Source organism: Peromyscus leucopus, chromosome 2, assembly GCF_004664715.2.
Source record: "Peromyscus leucopus breed LL Stock chromosome 2, UCI_PerLeu_2.1, whole genome shotgun sequence".
Classification (NCBI taxonomy): Eukaryota; Metazoa; Chordata; class Mammalia; order Rodentia; family Cricetidae; genus Peromyscus; species Peromyscus leucopus.
The window spans coordinates 27,476,632-27,490,456 of NC_051064.1; the positions used below are offsets into that span (position 1 = coordinate 27,476,632).

At 38.5% G+C, this 13,825-nt stretch overlaps 1 long non-coding RNA gene across 1 annotated transcript; it reads right to left on the reverse strand.

Annotated features, from left to right (window-relative positions):
- Nucleotides 1-532: 532 nt before the first annotated feature.
- Nucleotides 533-13,815, reverse strand: LOC114684302. Its single transcript, XR_003733285.1, has 3 exons — nt 11,731-13,815; nt 8,516-8,679; nt 533-6,130 (listed from the first exon to the last, which is right to left on the reverse strand). It is a non-coding gene; the product is annotated as an uncharacterized LOC114684302 (long non-coding RNA).
- Between the last annotated feature and the right edge of the window lie 10 nt (nt 13,816-13,825).

The window sequence follows — 13,825 nt, forward strand, 5'->3', positions numbered from 1 at the left end:
CTACTGAGAAGAAAAGCAGGAATTTTTTCTTTTATCTATCTTTCCTTCCTTCCTTCCTTTTTTCCTTCCTTCCTTTTTTCCTTCCTTCCTTTTTTCCTTTCTTCCTTCCTTCCTTCCTTCCTTCCTTCCTTCCTTCCTTCCTTCCTTTCTTTCTTTTTAAAACAGAAGCAAGATTCCTATCAAAGTTAACCATGTTCTTCTCCATTGTCCCTCATTGATCAGAGAGAAAGGCTTAAATAAACAATTGACCAAAGTGTTTATGAAAAAAGTTTTGTGACAGTAATATATTAGTGATATAGTTGTCATAAATAATCTGGGAGATATTTCTTTGAAGCAGTAGAGAATTTATCTCTGTGTGTCCACGTTTTATCATTTGATTGTTGAAAAGAATGTTAGCCAGATGTAGCCATCAAACTTGGCAGCTGTATTTACAACTAATCAGAAATGTGATGCTTACCAAACGATGGGCCTATAGCCCAACTGTGCTGAAGGCTGCATTGCTGGCACTTGTGCTTTTCCTGGCTGGTGAAAACTCTGAGCCAGTACTTCAAGGAGCTGTCCAGCGCTGACATGCTTAGATTCTATTTTGCACTTTGTGATAAAACCTCTCCATAGCATGTTATCTCCCGCGCTTCTTGCTAATTCTAGCAAATGTATCTGAAACTTGACCCAATAGTCAACTTCAGTTTTCTGTATAAAACTGAATAAAAACAGACGTTTATTTTCATGATAAAAAGGGTACACTTTTGCATTTTGGGTAGAAAAATATTGATATCAGAAGGGGATAGAAGTTGAGAAATATCCAAATTACCTTTTACTCATGCATTGTATTTATATAACCAGTCTGTGGTAACAGTCTATTCTGGCAGTGCAGAAATTTTTAAGGTATTACACAATTTTTTATGGTATAGTCATGCTTCAGAAAGCCTAATGCCATGCATTAGTAATGTTTAACCAATTTGAAAACTTAAATATTTGATTAAGTCCATTGGGAAATAAATTTTAGAGTCCAGAAGAGATTATATCAGATGTCAATATGGTATGTAATTCAAGCACAATGTGATTTTAAATTTACTTCTCAAGGGAAAATTTGGAAACCATTTCAGTTTTTAAGACTATAAAATTATTTTGTAAATGAATACAATTGTTAATCATAGGTACTAAATGGAAGCACATCATTAAAATATTACCCCTATTCTTCATATTGCCCCTATGACTCAAAAATTACAAAAGTTTGTAACTCCAAATCATATTATTTGCATTTACTTCTCCTTAAGTTTAATCATTTAAGCAAGGGACCGCACATTGCTTAGGCAGAGTTGTACAGGATTTTCACTGAAGCTCTTTTGCCTATCATCTTCCTGCCTTTTTTAACCTTTTGTGGAACTCACTCTGTATATTGCATTTATGCAAGTCCACACACTTCAATATGTTGCTGAAGCCATTGTACAGGCAGTTCTCTGAAATATTTGAAATACATTTCTAATGTGAAGACAAATTTCCTTGAGAGTTCTGAGCAGAAAGAAGGCTTCACATTTTTTCTGTTGCAGCTGTGTTGTGTTAGAAATGAAATGTGAACCCAGTTAAATCATTCCAACTCCAATCTTAATAATATCATCATCCAGGAGTGGTTTCCAGAATGTCAGTTGGCATCACCGGTACTGAATTAGAGACTGTACATGATTCTGGAAAATGGGGGCATTCATGCAAACTCCTCAGGGATCAGAAAGGGCCAGATTTTCTAGATGTATTTATAAACATGTAGTACAATTCAGTTTGATTAAGAAGAAAGTGGTCCATCTATATGGAGATACTCCATGACTATACGAGGGGTTACTTTTCTCATTAAAAGCTTAAAATTTCTACCTAGACCTTTAAGGGAGAAGTTTTTCCTGTACTAGCTAGAATGGCTGCTGCTTCTCAGACAACTGAGGCACCCACCCTTCTTAGCCCTGTGATGTGCACAGTTCTCCATGTTCCTGCTACTTAAGAAGAGGCATGGTGCTCTCTAACTCAAGCGCTTTACCCAGCTCTCACATTCTTTACAACACCCTATGAGGTAGGTAAACAAATATATTCACTCTTTTATATGGGGTCAATGAGGCCAAAATAAGTTTTGAGGTAAAGAGATAGAGGAGGGATCAGGACCCAGATGTGTACAGATTGCTAGTTTATTTACCTATGTCACTGGACCACATGCCTTCTTGCCACTGTACCCAGAAGGGACTATATTCCATAGTGCAAAAGAATATTGTTTTGGCCAGGCCATGGTGGCACACACCTTTAATCCTAGCACTTGGGAGGCAGAGCCAGGCGGATTTCTGTGAGTTCCGAGGCCAGCCTGGTCTACAGAGTGAGATCCAGGATAGGCACCAAAACTACACAGAGAAACCCTGTCTCAAAAAAATATTGTTTCATATAATATCTTTAAACATGTTTAAAACAGCCATAATATTCAACACAGGGATTTCTGCTTTTCTATTAATCTGTATATTTCACATCAATCACCTAATAATCAAAGACCATAAAAGAAACAGCTTTTTTTGTGTGTGACTGCCAATCCATTGTCACCGTCTTGTAATAACAGCCAAACATTCCCTCAGTAACACACAGGTGCAGAGATTGATGATTTAAAATCCAAAGGAAAAAGGAAAAGCCAAAACTTTCAGTGCGCTTGTCATCAGTGTTTAGAGGGTCATGAGCACCTGGGCTGTGGCCACAGCTGTGTTCAGGGTAGGGTCCAATTTAGTTAGCATGGGGGTGGACAAACATTGCTTGGTGGTGAGGTTTAGGTGTTCAGGGAAACTACATCCAGGAAAGGAGAAACTCAAGAGGAATTTCATCATCTGCCTCATGATGTTATTATTGGCTCTGAATGTAGAATTTTATACAATCAAGATACTACCTAGGTACTTGGGAATATTTGCACTGTCTTTGGAAATCCCTCAAGATGTTTACATAGCTGAAGGCCTCTCCAAGATCTTTGTTCACCTACAATAAGTGCCTCAGAGCAAGTTATGCCACTAAAGTGCTCTTAAAAGGAAATAGGTTGGACGGCTTATGTGATTTTCTGCCAAACTTCAGATCAGTCAATAAGGCAAAAACACTCAACTTGAGGACATCTATACCACCCAGTAGATCAGAAGGAGCAAGTCCAACTTCCCAAGGTTACCAGGACAAAACAAATCTGGGTCAGTGTGAACATCAGCCCTCCTTTTGGAAGGTAAATTTCCGTCATGATCAACATTTCTTTTTTCCCCTCATGGAGAAAAGTGGCAGGGATTAACTGGGGAAATACGTTACAATATTCACAGTAACCAGCAAGCACTTGTTAACTGGAATGATGTTAGCAAACCAAATCCTAACGTTAGGTAATTTGATTTGGGGAAATAGACTTTTTCCTCCAATTGCAGCCATAAAATTCACCTTGAAGTAATTGTATCAAACAATTTATATAATTTTAGCTTTAAGATATAATAAGGGACACTTAAAATGAAAAGTTCTATCTGAACAATAAAAAGTTGAAGATTTTGTATTTCCCTTAAACCATTTACAAATAGTAGAATAACAATAATAAAATTATGAAACATAGAAGAGGCTAAAAGAAGAAGTTTCCTTTCCTATAGAAAGGCCTCTAAGAACTGCCACTTTAAGGTGGTCCCCATGCAATTATGTTTAGAATACCCGAGACACAGCCAACCAAACTCTTCCAGTCATGCATTTTCAGAAAGTAAATAAAAATAGACCAAAGTTGCTCTGCATGATTTATTTCTCTTTGTACAACAAAGAGAATTGTTAGCAGCAGAATGTCACCAACAAAAGATTGCTGCACAAGAAAGTTAAGTTCCACCTGCAGCACCTGAGCAATTTGTCTATCTATACACCAGACAACAGGATGGAAAACTGTATACTCCAAACACCTGGACTCTTGCAGAGAGTTTCCAGATGTGTGCTGCTTAAGTGACCAACTTCTTGATTTTTCATGGGATATTTGCATTCATGTGGATAGTCTCTACTTTTTAATAATGCTGCAATATCTACTTTGATTTGGTGAAATTTGTTCAGCAGTCATCTGGAAAATTCAAATGTTGAAAGCCAGCAAATAAAAAGAAACTCAGTCATGAGGAAAAGTCAGAACTTTGGGGTGATCAACAGTCTAATGTTTTTTGTGTTGGTGGGAAAATTGCATGACCGTCCTTTTATTTTCTTCTATTGTTCTGGAAAATCACTTGCACAGGACTTATGAGTCTCTGAATAGGTACATGGAGAAGGTAGGTGACTGACTGATAGACTCAAGATCCAAACTGTGTTGCAAGAAAGATGATACTAGTTAAACTGGGTTGAGTGTGTTTGAACACAGACCTGTTGTGGTTGATATATTTACAATGGGATGATGAGTAAGGCCATGGTAACCCTGAATCTCATTGTTATTAAAAGAGAGATAATTAGATAGTTTATGTTTAATAAGTCAGAGTGATTTATAATCCACCTGAAGCTCTTGATGTACAGAGCATTACAAGACCACTAATCAAGGAGAACCATCAGAGGGCAGGTTTCCTTAGAAAGAGCCAGTCTTGGCATGACGCTTCCTGCATGACCTCCACCTCTCCACATTAGCCAGGTCTTGCCCTTTCATAAGGGGACATGGGCATTGCCATAGTTACAGAATGGCAGAGATTAGTTCATGTGCCTACCTTGTAAAAAGAGAAGTGTTCCTGACAAGTGATGGACAGGTATTCTTGGGCTTCTCCATTGGTAGAAATCTTCTGTCCTAGTACTCAACACTCTTATGGTCACACTTACTCCCGAGCCTTGTTAGAGAGGACTGTTATTGTTCCTGTGTCCCTACAGTTAACCAACTCATTGTACATTACACAGGAGGGTGTAGGTTCAGGAAATGAGGATTTTTCAGCTTGTTAGTTCTGGTTGTCTGACAGGTGAGGGTAAGTCACAGGGTAGGAGAATACCTTTCTGACTGTCATTCAGATTTAGTGGTTACACCCAGAGATCGCTCTAGAAAAAGACTTGCGTGGGTACCAGCATGGATTCCCAGGAGTGTACTCAGAAGCTCTGGGAACATCCTGATAGAGTCACTGAGATGCTTGTGTGGAGACACAGCAATTTCTCCTTCTCCTTCTCCTCCTCCTCCTCCTTCTTCTTGTTCTCCTCCTCCTCTTTCTCCGTCTTTTTCCAGAGTGCTTATTGGATATACTTGATGACTTTCACCCTTTTATTTAGATCTAACTTCTAAAATGGATGCCAAAAGAGTAGATAGAAAGTTTAACAAGGCCACACGCACATCAGACTCTTGAATACTCTATAACTATATCTGAACTCTGACAACTTAATTTCCACCTTTATTTGAAAAAAAGAAAGGGAAGGAATCATGGTTGTAATTTCTCAGTCCACCTGTTTTCTTATAAATGAAAATGTAGGCATTAAGGCCATTTAGTTGGTCATCTTTAAGGTCATAACCAAGATTTGATGTGATCTGAGAAGCCATAGGCTAGTTGGTTCCTTGTTGAAATGGATATTGGTTTGAGACTGGTAGTGTTACCACTTAGGAAAGCAGGCATCAAATCACTCTAACTACACCTTTGAAACTGAATTATCAATGGAAGTTTTACACATTGGCTATTATCATGCTGACAATGGGATAAATTAAAAGCAGTGATGATACTCAAGATAGATCAGTTATTAAAAGATGACAGACTCTTTTCATTTCCAAACAAGTGGGTTTCAATCCACTTGAAGTAAGTCCCTTTGACCCATACCCATTTCTCTGAGCTATACAAGCCCCCAGGAATTCATTGGCTAATTTTCTAAAAGCAGTTCTTACTAGAAAAGATAAAGAAAGAGGATGGATACCATGGACACTGATGGCATTCATGTTGAGGGACCAGGTAGAACAATTTCCTTAGCTCTACTTCTCAGAGGCCTGTCTCTTCAAGCTTGGACACATCAGGGCACAGTACTGAGCCAAGTGCTCCTTTTCCATTAACTGATTCATGTTCTCTTCCAGCAGCTTGATTATAATATTACAAGTCAAGAATTTGCAAGATTAAAGTGTCTGTTGGATTAATAAACTGCAATTCATCTCCAGTAAAACTTGACAGGTTCCAAGGTGTTTCTGCAAAAGAAGAAGGGGACCAAAGCATGAGCAGTCTGAGCTGTGACAGCTTGGGTTATGTTGCAGGTCGTGGCTCACTCCACTCCTCAGTTCTCTCTTCACATAGCTCCTGACTTCTAATTCAGACCAAGGAAAATGTTTCTCCCCAAGCCTTTGGAGCTGACTTCAGAAACCTACTCCCTTATTATGCACAACACATTCAAAGAGTTTGCAAGGGAAGTTGAGTATTTTTGTGTTTTGAAAGCAAGTTCTAAAATGACAATTCTTTCACCAGGTGGCTAGTGTCCTCTGGTTACAGGATGGTGACCCATTTTTTTCTGTTTTTTGAGTAGAGTAAAAAATCATGGGGCCTCTATAGAAAGCTATAGGTCAATGTTTAATTGCTGTGTGAACTTCCTGGTGCTCAACACACTCAACTCAAGTACTAGCTTTCTAGCCACAATGGATTGCAGTGTACATGTATGTTAAGACACTTTGCTGGTTTGTATTAAAAACAGGAATTTCTTACAGTGATGGAAACTCAAAATGTATTTTCAACACACTTAAGAGTATCTTAGTACATACTGATAATGAACTAATTTGAAATAATTAAAAGTGTTGATTGGATCCAACTCTATGCCAGAATGCCACTACAATAGTTAAATTAAATTACCTTAAACACAACATCTCCAATTGTTCCTATTTGCAACACTTGAGTTAAGAATTTGATTAATTCCATTTTAATGCAAATTAAGCAGTAGAGAAAGGAAAGGGCAAACTGGTTTAATTTGGTATATAGAAGTATAATAAAAACATAAACCCTCACTTTTTCTGACATTCTAAAAGCAGAGTAGGTGGCAGGCTTCAGTAATAGCACAAAAGAAAACTTTGTGTTGTACCATGCTGCTAATATTTGCTTATTATTTTAATTAACTAACTAATGTGATATTAAATGAGATCTTTGTTCTGCAAGCATCTCATCAGTAACTGTATGCTTCCGTTGTGTGTCTAAATGTCTAAAAAGTGATAACCAAGGTTGAGTATAATGATGGTGGCTTGAACCTCTGTGGTCAGGATACAGCATCTCTGTTCTCCTCACTCCCATACTAGTCCTCATGTAGGGTCGTATTATGTAGTCACCTCATGTTTGTCACTGTGCTATTTCTAGAGTCATAGGAAAGCCCTAGAAAAGTTCATATTTCTCTACTGTTTTAACGTAGAATTAAGTATAGATGGTGATAAGAGAAATGTCAGCATGCTACAACAGAACAGGTTTAGAGATGAAGCCTGGTGAACCAGCTAAACAGCTAAGAATCTTTGTGAGTTGCTAAGACAAATGGCTGTTTTATGCCTGCTTATGATCTAGTGGCTGCAGTCACAAGGATCAAGCTTGCTGAATAAATGACCAAGGGAATCAATAAGGGTTGACTATGTGACACTGATTACAAAACTCGTTTCACCCCAGTTGTTTTATTTATAAAATAATGGGGAGTTCCTTTATTATTCTATTAAAATTACTGACCTCTGATTTAACAATTTCTTCAAAACCTGCTTAACTTAAAGCAGGGAGGTAAGATGTTGCTTGGGATTTGCCACTGAAACTGAATATTGGCTAGATTTTAAAAAACTATAGCAGAGTTGGGAAACTGGTTCATTATCTGCTACTTTTTCAGTATCTATTCAAGCAACACACACAGTTCCTATGTAATGCATGTTCTTATGCACTGGCTAAGATGGGTGGGTTAGCACTCTGCCTTCGAACATGCTTTAGAATTCAGTAAATATTTCATGAACACTTTGTATATCCTTTGAATATAATTCTTCAATTTAAGATAATGTTTCTAATGCTTTAAAAAATCCCCTTAAAGTTCTGTGACATAAGATATTAAACAAAATTTTGTAAAAAATAAGGCAATGGAAATGAATGACCTTATAGTATGAAAATAAGTCATTTCAAAGTCTTTTTCACTAAGCAGTTTTGACAAGTTATTTTTTAGTCTGCCTAGTTGGATAAACATGTGAGGCATAGATAGACTACAAAAAAAAGAAGCCTCAGGGAGACTTTATAGTTTACACACTACTGCCTAAATGGGAAAACAACACTAATCTACACACAATGAGTTAGAGTTGAAGTAATATTCAGGTTCATATGATAGAGACTTCCATATCTCACCATTGACGGTTCTCTTAGATTTTCGTTTTGGTAGACAACATACCTGAGTTTTATGAAATGTCCCTGGAAAAAACCAGACATGAGTCTGGTTTTCCATTTGACTTGTTGAAGCAAAAATAGGCATGGTGAGGTCACCACAATTCTTAGAAATCTTTCACTTGGTAGAAGCTGGGACTAACTTTTATTTCCATGGTTCCCTAACCTAGCTGTGGTGCCTTTGGCAAGCCACTTACCATCTCTGGGCTGAAGCTGTAGCATCTGAAAATGATGTCACTCACCGGTGGTTGTGAGGAGTAAATGGAATCCCAGAGGTAAAGGTCTTCAGCACAGCACTAGCATATTGTACATTCTTAATAATGATACTCTATCTGACATGGGAATCAAACAGCAAGGAAATCTACAGGCAAACAAAATAACCAAAGCACATTCAACTTAGTTTGCTTCCGTGTTTGTGTTATGTCAGTATAATATACAAACATTGTAACCAAATGATGAGGCAAGTCAGAGACAACCAGCATCCTTGAGCAGCAAAGCCTAGGCCACCCAGTTTGCTAAGTCTGGCACTTCTGGGCACGCTTACTACATGCAATAAATAAGAGTCTAACCATTACTTCTTCATGGAGTCTAGGGAAAAGTTCAGGTAGATGGTACGTTTATCTAATGCTTTGACCACCCTCCGGAGAGTTTCTGAGCTCCTCATTTCTGTCAGCACATGGCTGCATGCCACTTCTTCCATTTGGCTCTCTGCTGTTGTAGCTGCTTGTGAGCTAGCCTAATTGCTACAATTAGCAAAATTAAATGACTCATTACATTTTTATCCAATTCCACCCACATGCTGCAGTTTTACTTTCGAATGGGTAATGATCCTGTTGAGGCTGTCCATCACAAGAATCTTGCAATGGGCCTATTTTCAGGAGAGCAACTGGAAAAGACCTATCGCCAGAAAGCTTTGTCATTACTTCTGCTACTTTAGGTGTCTGAGAGGGGTGAAAGGATGTTACCTGGTGTTTAGATTGTCTCCCATCTGGGTACAGGTTGGGGAAATAGACTCAGAAATGGGGACTAAAGTGAAATCACCTGTTCCTAGTCATGTAGAAGCGTCAAATGTTGGGTAGCAGAGGGCTGTCATGAGTCAAAGCTGGCAGAGGAGACAACTTTGACTGTCAAAGGAATGGAAAATGATCTGTGTCCATCACTAAAATTATGATAAGGTCCACCTCAGTCCTGTTGCATTGTCAGCCTCTGCCTCCCCCGACCCCCCAGAGTCGGATTCTGAAAGACAGTTGGAACTATTTTAAAAGAGGCTTTAAGGAATTCTCCTTGGAAACATAAAAATGCAGGCATCTAATCAAAGCTTTATATAGAAACAGTCATGGCTAATGGCAAAGATATGTGGTGAATGCAAAGGAGCACATATTTAGTCTAGAAGGTGGTTCATTAGAAGAAGTTCTCTGGATTCTTGTCTAAACATTGTGTCAGCACTCGCTTCCACCTAGCAGCATCGGGTGCATTTGAAAGTGACTGCATCACCTTACTCAACCCTGTGTGGACATAAGGGTTTTCCCTGGCTTAGTCCAATGTGTTCCAGGAACTTCGAAGTGACACAAAACTGCTCTATTAAGCCACTTAAAGAATGAGTTGCTTAAGGAGGATAAAGTTCACTCAAGTCAAGAAACAAGGAATTGCATGTCATATAGGCCTGGACTGTAAAGACAGTTCATTTTAAATAAGGAATAAATAGAGGGCTCTTGTCTAAAAGGTCACATGTCAATACATACCACTTCCAGTGCATTAAAGAACAAAATGTACTTTATCCTTGTCATCTATATGTTATCAACATACCTATACATGATTTCAAAAAGTCATGGAGACTTAAACTATTTCCATGAATTTCTAAATTTGTGTCTGTATTTGTGTATATATACTAATACGAGTGTCTGTCTGTGTCTGTGTATATCTCGTGTGTGTGTGTGTGTGTGTGTGTGTGTGTGTGTGTGTGTGTGTGTGTATAAGGACATATGTCATGGTGTGAAGTGGAGGTCAAAGGACAGCTTTGTAGAGTTGGTTCTCTCCTTTTGACATTACATGGATTTCAGGGTTCAAACTCAGGCCATGTTTGCATCTTTGTGCACTGAGTAGCTTTGCTATTGAGGCAACTTAAAGGCACAAAACTTCAAAAAGCTATCATCTATCTGTCTGTCTGTCTTCTTAATGTATATATGTGTGGGCAATCACATGCCATGACATGTATGTGGAGGTCAGAGGACAACTCAGCAGTTAGTTCTCCCTTCTACTATGTGGGTTCTGGGGACTGAACTCATACTATCAAGAGTTCAGGATTAGTGGCACCTTGGCCTGCTAAAACGTATTGTCAGTCCACATCATTTCACTAGTGCATGAAGTAAACTGTATGCCTAGGGAGTCACCATTTTACATTTAACTGTATCCTCAGATTACAGTTATCTTCAGAAGATCTGTGTAAATTGTCTGTTGCTGACATGAGTTATAGAATCTTAAACTCTTGGTAAGGGAGTTTTCATCTGTTGTGTTAGTATTTATCACAAATGAATTGTCACAGAGTGTCTGAAAAGCAGTTGCTGAAGTGGACAAGACACAGTTAAGCAGGATAATGTTAGTATGTAGGGAAGGTACAGGACATAATTTCTTGGAAATCAGACTTTGATAGGCATGGAAAACTGCTTTTCTTCCACACAAATGAAGTCTCAGCATGGTTAAGATGTATGTCTGTGTGTTCTTTAAGTTGGGATAATTCAGAAATACTAACTGGAGAGGTTTTTTTTCTCTTTAGAAAACATCACCATCCCACACAATGACTACCAGAAGATAGTAAGATCATCCTTTTAAGTGATTCAAAGTGGATCAGGCCCAGGCAGTCTCAGCCCAAGATAGAGTCCCTCATTTCCATTTGGATGCCAGCCAATGCTCACCCCTTTTGATTATTTTCCAGCTACTCTGTGTAGAGCTTCATGTCAGATGAAAATAAACTTTTAGGAAGAATTAAAATTGTTCATTTGTGCATTGATGATGCCTCGTTGGATCCTGCCTCTTAACTCTGGAGCCTGTGTTTATGTTCTACAGCATTCTGCTGACAGTATGTGCATTCTGAATCAGAACAGCAAAGGGTGATTTTATGATTGCTGCTTGCTTTTCTTACATTTGAGAGTCACAACTGTAACATGGTAGGTCACTCGTTTCCTTAATAAGAATTCATCATTCACTGAAACATCATGATCTTCACATAAGTCAGATCCAAGAATATTTACAGTATTTGGGAAATAACTGGAAAGTCAAGCTTTTTACATCTGTATGAGTACCTATGTTACCATCAAGACAAAGTATAGAACATTATCTTCTATTTATATCTCAGCTGTTTTAACCCTTAGCATGTTACATGTGAGATCAAGTTGAAAAGTAACTTAGAACTTACGTGATCAAAGAGTGGATGCTCCTTTTGGCTTGTTTGATTGGACACTATTACAAGGTTAACTGTTATTCACTCACAGAATCAGAGCTGCAGACCACCTGGGAAAGTCAGTTTCCAAAGCTCATCAGTTAAAAGTTGTCTTAGAACTAGTGAAGTTAATAGCTCATGGTTCTGCATACCAGCAAAGTATCTGTCCAAATTGTGATTTCCTTCTATACTGGAATGGGATGCATTCACCATTTGCTGAGAAGCCGAGTCTTCCTGAAGCTTTACTGGCAGCAAGGTAGTATTTCTTCATTCCAACAGAAGATTAGTGTATTGTAGTGGAAATCTTGCTTGAAGGATCAAATCATTGAGTATTAGGAAATATGTCTGATAAAAATCGTCTGTCTTAAAAAATTGCTTTGGGGCTTTGTACCAAAAGAAGTCCTAGGTTGAGCCCTCTGTCCCCTCCTGTGGATGTCACTTTGGGGACCACAGTCTTTGGATGACGCATCCATTATGGGTGGTGGCTCTAGAACTTGACTATTTTGAGTGAATATTTAAATGAAACTGACTTTCTTCCTTCTCTTTTTTTGTGACTTGACTGGTCTTTAATATATCAGCTGGGTTAGTATAAAACAAGGGAAGGAAGTTTAAGACATCTTACACTGTGGTCAGGTTGTTCTAATGGATAGATGAAAGAAATCACTCACATCTTGGATTTCCTGGGAGACATTGATCAGTCTTCACAAGCCCTTTCTAGTTAGGCCACTTCCCTCTTTACTTGATGCTCTGATAGCACCCTGGTCAGGTTGCTGGGCCGCCAAATGGCAAAAAGTAAGGTAATCTCTCCAGGGACAAGTGTTTTCAATCTGCTGAGGCAGGCTGATGGATTTGTAGACTGGATTCTGATATCCCAAGTGAATATGACATTTAATGTATTTTAAACAATTCCAAGTCTATAAAAAAAAGCAACAATGCCTATATGTACACCCTATATTTTTATTACAAAAATATTGAAATAATCCATGAGTTATTCCACTCTGCACCAACTATAAAAAAATACTATCAAAGTTTGACTGGCACTTTTAATGCAACAAAAAGCACCATGACCAAGGACACTGAGAACAGAAAGCGGGAATGTTTACTTGCTGTACGGAGGTATTTAAAACTCAGAAGCTTGTTGAAAGAGCGTGACTTTACAGATGATTTGAATACAAATCTTAGCTGATGGAGTGGTAAGCCCTCAAGCAGTCCAGGCAGTTTCCTTGGAGCATACACATTGCATCTGTATGCTCCCTCTTGTTAAAAGGTGTCCCAAAGTCTCTAGGAGACACATCACTTTGACCTTGGATGGGAGAAGGTAAGTCTGTACACAGTGGACAACCTGATCATTCTTCTCTTGTCTGCTTTGGGATACCACTTATTCTCTGCTTTTGGGGATTCCATATCAGTTCTGTGATTGGACAAAGTTTGGCACTAGAAAGATGTGGCATATGGTTTCCAGAATCACACCTGCTCACTATGCTCATTCTGTACCTGGAAACAGCCTCTCCCTCTCCTGTGGCTCTGTGGGTGCATTCCAATATGAACCACACACACCTTAGAAGCTGACTCTCATTTTGTCCCTCCCCCAACTGCTCTTTGCATATAAATTGTATTTTTGTAATTGAATACTGAATCATGATTATCATTTAATTTACATCACGGATATTGAGCTCCTTGGTCTCATCCAAAGCCATACATGTGCTGCATAGGATTTCTGTCATAAAGGATATTCTCAACTGCAAAACCTAAAGTAAAAAACAAATCCTGAAATGTATAGAAAAAGAATCGTTCAGTCAATGCTAGTACACATGTAAACACTTGAATTTGCTGTCCATTTGCTATCCACTGCACAGGCTTCACCACATATACTATTTGTTTCCAAATGAGAAAATGGGTTATGAAATCTTCCTAAGCACTATTGCTTTCTTTCTGGAGTCTGTTTTGAGTTTTGCATCAAGGAAATCACCTAAGCTCTTTTTTGAGATTCATTTTTGTTTTATGTGTATGGGTGTTTCGCCTGCATACATGTCTGTGCACCATGTGTGTGCAGTGACTGAGGAGGCCAGAA